The 9551-nt window shown below is 42.6% G+C and overlaps 2 non-coding genes across 2 annotated transcripts; one reads left to right on the top strand and one right to left on the bottom strand.

Annotated features, from left to right (window-relative positions):
* Positions 1-83, top strand: TRNAL-CAG. Its single transcript has one exon. It is a non-coding gene; the product is annotated as a tRNA-Leu (tRNA).
* Positions 84-311: 228 nt separating this feature from the next.
* TRNAL-CAG lies at positions 312-394 on the bottom strand. Its single transcript has one exon. It is a non-coding gene; the product is annotated as a tRNA-Leu (tRNA).
* Positions 395-9551: the final 9157 nt, after the last annotated feature.

The following is a 9551-nucleotide window of genomic DNA, read 5'->3' as shown; positions in this document are numbered from 1 at the left end:
GTCAGGATGGCCGAGCGGTCTAAGGCGCTGCGTTCAGGTCGCAGTCTCCCCTGGAGGCGTGGGTTCGAATCCCACTTCTGACAAACCTACACTTTTCTTTCTTTTTTTTTTTTGCTTTTCACGTAAAGTGGCACATCAAATAGGTAATACTATAAATCTTTTTACGAAACAAGTATTTCCTTCTTAAAAGGTGTTTTTTTTCTTAATGATATTTATTTGACTTTTGGAATGTAAAAGAGAAAGATCCGATCTGAAACCGCTAAGGCACTCTCCTTAGACCCTGGAACAGGAAAAGAGAAAAAGGAGAAGATTGTCAGAAGTGGGATTCGAACCCACGCCTCCAGGGGAGACTGCGACCTGAACGCAGCGCCTTAGACCGCTCGGCCATCCTGACTCTTGTGAGCAAGTTTGTGGCATCATTTTTAGTGCACTGTATGGTGCGACGCGGCTTGGGAATTACCCAAATAATTTTGAGGTCCCTGGTAGCTCCAGATCCAACCACACAGCCCCTTGTCATCCGCAATCAATAACCACCCGCGTTGCCAAGATTTACCGTTATCCTTAATCTGGTTCAGTCTTTTTACTACTTATATGTTTTAAATGGAAACACTAGCCTGAACAGAAAATGAAAATTAGTTTCTCTTGCCCTCAATAGAAAATAACTATAAAAATAAATACTATGGAAATGAAACTAAATTATTAAATTCTGGTCACTTGCCAACGCTCGGAACCTGAAGTTTTGACATTATTTTTAATGACAAATACTATCGAAGGGGTCGAGACTATTGTTGAGCCCCTGAGGGAAGTGAGTAGGGGGTCCACATGGTTCTTTTTGGAAGGGGGTGTGCTCGGTTATGGACTTTGCCGTGGGCTCCTCCATGGATGGGAAGACACGGGCAATGGGATCCCATTCCACAAGTGTTTAGCTGAAGTCTCATCAAGAGAAAGTTGGCTTTTATACCTTTTTGTAAACTGGCCAAGGACAAAGCTGGAGGATGTTAAACGTGGAGGAGAGATAATTTATGTCTATAAAAGCCTCATGTGTACAAGGGATTTAGATTGTGTCTGTTGATCCTTGCTCCAAGAACTGGGGCTTGAGGTGGGCATGCAATGGGTGGGAGGTTACCACGGAGGAAGGTTTCCACAGAAGAAAGAGCTTGCTGGAAAGAAAACAGGGTGCCTGTGTAGATAGTGATATCCCCATCATTGGAGGCATTCAAGATGAGGCTGGACATTCACTGGCAGAAAAACTGGTAAAGGGATTTGACAGTTCCTGTTTCTTATTGCTGCTGTAACAAATTACTACTAACTTAGAGACTTAAAACCACACCATTTATTATCTTATAGTTCTGGAGGTCAACACTGTGTTCCTTCTGGAGTCTCTAGGGGATATCCATTTCCTTTCCTTTTCCAGCTTCTAAAGACCATCACATTCATTGGCTCATATCCCCACATCACTCCACCTTCTGCTTCTGTCTTCATAATGCCTTCTCTGACTCTGACCCTCCTGTCTAACCTCTTATTCTCACTTAACGCAAGTTTGTGTGCCCAAAGCACAGTGAAGCCAAACACACCTGAACATCAGAGTTTGGAGCAGAGAAAGACTTATTGCCAGGGCCATGCAAGGAGAACGGGTGGCTTGTGCTCAAAAGGCCGGAACTCCCCCATGGGTTTCAGAGAAGAAGGTTTTATACGGAAATTTGGGGGGCGGGGGGGAGGGCCGCAGGGTGTGTAACCTTCCTTTAGTTGGCAGTGAGGTAACAGTGTGGTGTTCTAAGAATCTAATCATCAGCCTTCTGGTTCCAACCAGTCTGGGGTCCCAGTGCTTGTACTGAGCCTGAAGTTACCATCCTCTACCTGGGCAGGGGCCTTAGTTCCTATAGAAGAACTCAGAGATGTATGTCAGGTTTTCCTTACATCCCCCCAGGAGGAACCAGGAGCAGGCCCCATGGCTGCACTATGGTTTCTTTCTGTATTCCCTCACTCTGCTTACTAATTGAATCTGCCCTTTGGAACTCAGAGAAGGTATTGGAGGTGGAAACCTTTTTCCCACAAACAAGAGATGGGGAGTACAGAAAGACCTTTGTACTTGGGAAGGCCCCACAGGGTCCTGTACAGTTTCAATTCTTCCTTTTCTTTGATACTCCTCAGTCTTCAGGGGAACAGGTGTTGAACAGAGAGGTCAATCATAAACTTGGTAGAGGAACTTGGTTTTAGGGGAACTTGGTTTCATTATAAAGATGCTTGTATTTACACTGGGTCCATCCTGATAATCCAGAGTAATCTCCCTGTTTCAAAATACTTAATTTAGCCATATCTGCAAAATCCCTTTAATCATGTAAAGTAATATATTCACAGGCTCCAGAAATTGGAGGTAATTATCTTTGGTGAGGCAGCCTTTGTGTGTTTGAGGGGGGAAGAGGCAGGGTGAGAGAGAGACTTGTATATTTAAATTTTTGTATCATGTGCATATATTCTCTAGTCAAAAATAAATATGATTTCACCAGGTGATCAAGGTCAACATCAATAGTGATAAGTCAGATTGATAGTTTGTCAGATTGATTTGATGTGCCCTTAAATGGCACTTGGCCCCTGTAGACTTCCTCCCCAAAACACAATTACTCTGAGTCTAATCATGAGAAACATCAGACAAATCCCAATTTAAGAGCATTCTACAAAATACCTGAGTAGTGCGTCTCAAAACTAGCAAGGTCATCAAACACAAGGAAAGTCTAAGAAACTGTCACAGATAAGCCTAAGAAAAGACATCACTAGTAAATATAATCTGGTGTCCTGGATAGGATCCTGGAACAGTAAAAGGACATTAGGGAAAAACTGAAAAAATCTGAATGAGGTATGGACTTTAATAATAATGTATCAATGTTGGCTCATTAATTATGATAAATATACCGTACTATAACTGAGCAGGACTCTAAGGGGCCTTCCCAGGACAGACCCCTCCCCCATATCCTCTGCTTTAGCTCCTCTCTGAAGTACATAGATAAGAGTATCTGCTACACATTTCCTGAGCTGTTTTACTGACGCTTAAACCACCACCAAATGGAAGAAATTAACTACTTGATGATCATGAGCATGTAGCCCCCAGACCTATCAGCACCTAAGGATTGATAATGTTAACCCCTGTGACACCACCCTGTTACCTCACCATAAACCAATCAGAGAATTGTGCACGAGCTGATTGCATAACCTGGGACACCCCATCCTCACTTTGCCTTTAAAGCTGCCTCACTGAAACCCATTGGGGAAGGTCAGGCTTTCTGAGCATTAGCTGCTCTGGACTCCTTGCTTGGCGCCCTGCAATAAACGCTGCACTTTCCTTCACCACAACCCAGGGTCAGTAGATGGGCTTTACTGCACACAGGTGAGCAGACACAAGTTTGGTTCAGTAACACTACTAATGCAAGATATTAATAACAGAGGAAACTGTGTGTGGGGTATAAGTGAACTCTCTGTACTCTTTGCAATAATTCTGTAAATCTGAAACTATTCTGAAAAGTTTAAAACTCTTAAAAATAATACAGTTTCATAGATTATATATGAATAAAACATAAACTGTAAAATATATAACTACATTGTTTATACATTTATATTATATATAAAATTATTTATTTAAAAATATATATATAACAAAATGTGTCTATAAAGTCTCAGAGGCCATAAAAAATCTGGATCTGTGATTATCTCTGGATGGTGGTATTTATTGTGATTTTTTTCTCATCAGTTACCTGCATTTGATATTTGTATAATGAACATAGATTACTTGGGTAATTCTTTTTTAATTAAAAAACTGTCAGGAAAAATTGGAGAAGGCTTTGGAAAAGGCAAAAAGATTCCTGGATGTTCTTTCAAAGGAATATTATGTGTTGTCTACAGCTGTGCTGTCTAATACAGAAGCCACTAACCACGTGTAGCTACCAAGCACTTGAGCTGTTTTGCAATCTTGGTATGAAAAAAAGAATGCAACATATCTCAGTAATAATGTTTATATGTTTAAATGTTAATATTTTGGGTTAAATGTGATATATTATTTTTAATTGTTTAAAATTCAGTTCATAAGTATGCAAACAAATCTTGTCTGGTAAAATGAATTGATTCCATCCTTGGCAGAGGACAGTTTTGCATTTATTAGCAAATTCATTTCAGCATTCCTGATTACAAGAGATATGTGCATATATATATATGCATATATGTGTGTGTACTACACAGTTCACTGGTATTAACTACACATATTGTTGTACAAACATCACCACCATCCTTCTCCAGTACTCTTTTCATCTTGCAAAACTGAGACTCTATACCCATTAAACAATAACCCTCCATTCCCTCCTCCCCCAACCCCTGGCAACCACCATTCTACTTTTTTTTTTTTTTTTTTTTTTTTGCCACACCACACAGGTTGCAGGATCTTAGTTAGTTCCCCAACCAGGGATTGAACCTGTGCAGCCCGGCAGTGAAATCATGGAGTGCTAACCACTGGACCCCCAGGGAATTCCCTATCTATTCATTTGATTACTCTAGGTACCTCATATAAGTGGAATCATATAATACTTGTCCTTTTGTGACTGACCTATTTCATTTAGGATGTCTTCAAGGTTCATCCATGTTGTAGCATGTGTCAGAATTTCCTTCCTTTTTAAGGCTGAATAATATTCCATTGTACATATATACTACATTTTGCTATCCATTCACCCATCAGTAAACACTTGGGTTGCTTCCATGTTTTAACTATTGTGAATAATGCTGCTATGAGCATGGCTGTATAAATATCTCTTCAAGATCCTGCTTTCAATTCTCCTGCATATAGTGTACCCAGAAGTAGAATCTCTGGATCATATGGTAATTCTATTTTTATTTCTTTGAGGAACTGCCATACTGTTTCCACTGCACAATTATTTTTGCATTTTACTTTAAAAATGTATCCTTTGAGCTTCCCTGGTGGCTCAGTGGTTGAGAGTCCGCCTGCCGATGCAGGGGACGCGGGTTCGTGCCCCGGTCCGGGAAGATCCCACATGCCGTGAAGCGGCTAGGCCTGTGAGCCATGGCCAAAAAAAAAAAAAAAAAAAAAAAATGTATCCTTTAACAAAACGTTCTCAACGTCCAGGAGGAGAATAGAAGGATGACCCATCTACAGATGGATACTTAACTACAGCATCTACAGGACATCGTATATAATTAGGATATGCCAATTTCCTGTTGGGCAAAGGAGGAGGAAAAGAAAAATCGGGGCAGTGGTGGGGGTGATGGAGATGGTGAAGCTTGGTGTCCTAGAGAAGAGGTTGCAGGAAGGGTCCTGGAACTGTGGGCATGGGTGGGAAGGGCCAAGGGAGGATGGAAGATGGAGGCAGTTCCCAGAAGCAGGGCCCTGGGCCAGAGTGGGGTGAGGGACAGTGTTGATGCCCCTATGGCTATAGCTGGATCTTGCACCATTGGAAGGGAGGCTGAAGAAACTGACAGTGTTCCTTCTTCTAGTGGTTGCTTCTCATATGTCACCTCCTCCAGGAAGCCTTCCCTGATGCTTCTTTCTTTTGACTAGGTATTTTGGCTTCCTCTGTGTTCCCACAACTCCCGGGCTGACCCCTCAAAGCACTGGAATTGGAATGGCCTCTCTAGGTGTCTTCCTGCCCCTGAGGCTGAGCTCTTCAAAAAGGCAGAGATTGCAAGTCTCATTTGCCCATGAATTCCCAGGGCCTAGGACACAAAAATGTGGAGAAGGAGCTAACTGAGTACATGCTGAATAATGAATGAATGATACAACAGGATGGGGAGGGCCAGGGGGCAGGAATTCCTGGAAATGCCACTCCAGACCTCCTCATGCATCTGGCACCTGGACAGCATGGAGTCAGTCCACCTAAGCCCTGGCCTGGCCATCTCTCTCAGGAACATGAGTTGTGGATCCCTGAACAAATAGTTAATCTTGATGTCCTCTCTCTGGAGCTCTGACCTCCCATCCCACACAAGCTCTGTCCCAATCCTAACGGGCTGAAGGGGCCAGGCAGGGAAAATGACCAAACCGTGTGACCAACCTATGCCTCATTCTGGGCAAATCAGTAACTGGCCCAGAGGTTGGCAGGCTCATGCCAGCATCCCACCCACTCTGTCCATACTTCGGCTGCATCTCTCAACACAGAGACTTGCTCACAAAGGCCATCAGCCCACACCACTCTGCAAGCCCAGCCTTCGCTCTTGTACATCCACCTAGAACACCTCCTTCTCAAATGGCTCTTTTCAAGGCTCTGTTCAAATGGCACCTCCACCCTGAAGGCCTCACGTCTTCTCCTACCCCAGGAGGTTCAGGCCTGGAGGCATTGCATAGACTGGCGTTTGCCTAGAAGTAATAGAGCCCCCTCTCCCTAAAGCTGTTGCGCTGTGATCTTCATGCGCACCCAGTTGCAGCCTGCTCCTTGGATGCACCCCCAGGGGGATGCGCAGTGAGTGACAAGAGGAGCCACCTGGCCCCTGGTCACGTTGCTCATGTACATCTTGAGCTAACTCTTGTCCGTCTCTGAGATGGACAGACGTTCCAGCGGTGCCAGGAGGGCATTGGACAAGATCATTCTTCCCCAAACTTCAGGCATTTATTACCCTATTTTCCCCTATCTACATATCACTGTGCACCTAAAAAATTTTTTTTAATTTGTTATTATTAGTATTATTATTATTTTTTTTTTGGCTGGGCAACATGTGGGATCTTAGTTCCCTGACCAGGGATCGAACCTGGGCCCTTGGCAGTCCTAACCACTGGCCCACCAGGGAATTCCCTGTACACTTAAAATTTTTTTTTCTTTAATTGTGATAAGATACATATAACAAAATTTACCATTTGTAAGTGTACGGTTCTATGGCATTCACTGTTATGCAACCATCACCACATTCCATCTCCAGAATTTTTTCATCTTCTCCAACTGAAACTCTGTCCCATCAAACCATAACTCCCCATTCCTCTCTTCCTGAAGTCCCTGGCAATCAACATTCCATTTTCTCTTTTTATGGGTTTGACTGCTTTTCTTTCTTTCTTTTTTTTTTTTTTTTAATATTTATTTATTTATTTGGCTTCATCGGGTCTTAGTTGCAGCACACAGCCTTCTCTCTAGTTGTGGCACACGGGTTAGTTCCCCGACCAGGGATCGAACCCACTTCCCCTGCATTGGGAGGTGGATTCTTAACCACTGGACCACCAAGGAAGTCCCTGTTTTGTTTTTTTGATAGCAGCCATCCTAATAAATGTGGGGTGATATCTCACTGTGGTTTTGATTTGCATTTCCTTAATGATTAGTGGTGTTGAGCATCTTTTCGTATGCTTGTTGGCCATTTGTATATCTTCTTTGGAGAAATGTCTATTCAAGTCCTTTGGCCATTTTTAAAATCAGTTTTGTTGTTATTGTTATTGAGTTGTAGGGGTTCTTTATATGTTCTGGAAGTTAGCCTCTTTTTAGATTTAGATATATGATTGGTAAATATTTTCTCCCTTAGGTTGCCTTTTCACTCTATTTAACTGTGTCCTTTGATGCAGGAAGTTTTCATTTTGATGTAATACAATTTATCTATTTTCACTTTTGTTGCTTGTGTTTTTGGTGTCAAATCCTAGAAATCATTGCCAAACCCAACATCATGAAGCTTTTTTTTTTTTTTTTTGGCTACGTTGGGTCTTCGTTGCTGTGGGTGGGCTTTCTCTAGTTGCATCAAGCGGGGGCTACTATTCGTTGCGGTGCACAGGCTTCTCATCGCGGTGGCTTCTCTTGTTGCGGAGCACGGGCTCTAGAGCGCAGGCTTTAGTAATTGTGGCTCGCAGGCTCTAGAGCGCGGGCTCTAGAGCAGAGACTCACGCAGTAGTTGTGGTGCACGGGCTTATTGCTCCTTAGCATGTGGGATCTTCCCAGACCAGGGCTCGAACTTGTGTCCGCTGCATTGGCAGGCGGATTCTTAACAACTGCACCACCAGCGAAGCCCATGAAGCATTTTCCCCTATGTTTCCTTCTATGAGTTTTATAGTTCTAGGTCTTATGTTTAAGTCTTTGATCCATTTTGAGTTAATTTTCATATATAGTATAAAGCAAGGGTCCCATTTCATTTTCTGTATGTGGATATCCAGTTTTCCCAACACCATTTGTTAAAAGACCATCCTTTCCCCAGTGAGTGGTCTTGACACCTTTGTCAAAAATCATTTGACTGTGTAAGGGGTTTTACACACTTTTTGAAAATTAAATATTTTCTTTAAGTGGACTCATTTTAACTGTAATAAATGTGTTTTTTGAAGAAACTTACAAAGACTTCCCTGGCAGTCCAGTCATTAAGACCTTGCACTTCCACTGCGAGGGACATGGGTTCGATCCCTGGTCGGGGAATTAAGATCCCGCAAGCTGCGCAGGGCGGCCAAAAAAAAAAAAGATTAACAAAATTAGATGTTAAAGATATATTAGCACCAAAAAAGTCTTTCTCCTTGGCATAATCAGATTGAAAGTGAAATTAAAAACAAAGTACTCCTAATGAAGCATTTGAAGACTACCCCTGGGCCATCAAAAATCATCTCACATCCCACACAAAGGTCTTTTCCAGGGGGATGCACTGCCCTCAGATCTTAAAGGGGATTCTTGTCAGTGATCCCCATTCCCCGAGCCTTTCCCACCTCTGGTACATTCTGGGCTGGGGTGGAGATGGCAATAGATTGAAAGCTGCTCTGGCCTCCACCTCCTGCTGGGGCTGGATGACAGAAGAGAGGGTAAGAAGGGGCAGAAGCGGATGGGGAGGCTGGAAATGGGAGGGGGATACTCAGGCAGGACTGCCTCTCTCAGGATCACTGCTGGGGATGAGAAGATGTAGATGCTAGTTCTGCTGTTGCCTCTAATTCAGTAGGTGACCCTGGGTAAGTCACTGCCCTTTACAAATGAGTAAAACCAGTTGGTGAACAGCCTCTTTGGAAAAATGGTGCAGCCACTTTCGAAAACAGTTTTGCAATGTCTTATAAAGTTAATGATACACATACCACAGGATCCAGAAATTCTACTCCTAGGTACATACCCAAGAGAAATAAAAACATGTTCACACAAAAAACCTGCATTTGAATGTTCATAGCAGTTTTATTCATAGCCGTCCAAACTGGAAAGAACCCAAATGTTCATCAGCCAGTGAAAGGACAAAGAAATTGTGGTATATCAATACAATGGAATACATTTCTTAATAAAAGGAAACAATCTACCTCTATGCTCATCAACATAGATGTGTCAATGAAAAGTTAATTAATAGTCAATCTAAGAAAGAAATAGAAAATTTCATCCAAGCCAATCTGAGGATATAACCAGGCAGATAGCCTTTCCAAAAGCTCTGAGGACTGACTGCTCCACCTGTTAGAGGTCAAGGCAGAGTTATATACATTTTTGAGACAAAGGGTTATGCATCACATGACATATTGACAGTTTACACAATCGAGATCTGCATGTACAAAGCAAGTAGCGGGTCATTGTGACCCCTTACAAGATTAAGAAGGAATGTTATCTCCTATAGAGGTCTGGTTAATGCAGACACACAATACACAC

This window comes from Phocoena sinus, chromosome 19 (assembly GCF_008692025.1).
Source record: "Phocoena sinus isolate mPhoSin1 chromosome 19, mPhoSin1.pri, whole genome shotgun sequence".
NCBI lineage: Eukaryota > Metazoa > Chordata > Mammalia > Artiodactyla > Phocoenidae > Phocoena > Phocoena sinus.
This window is presented reverse-complemented; position numbering and strand designations above follow the sequence as displayed.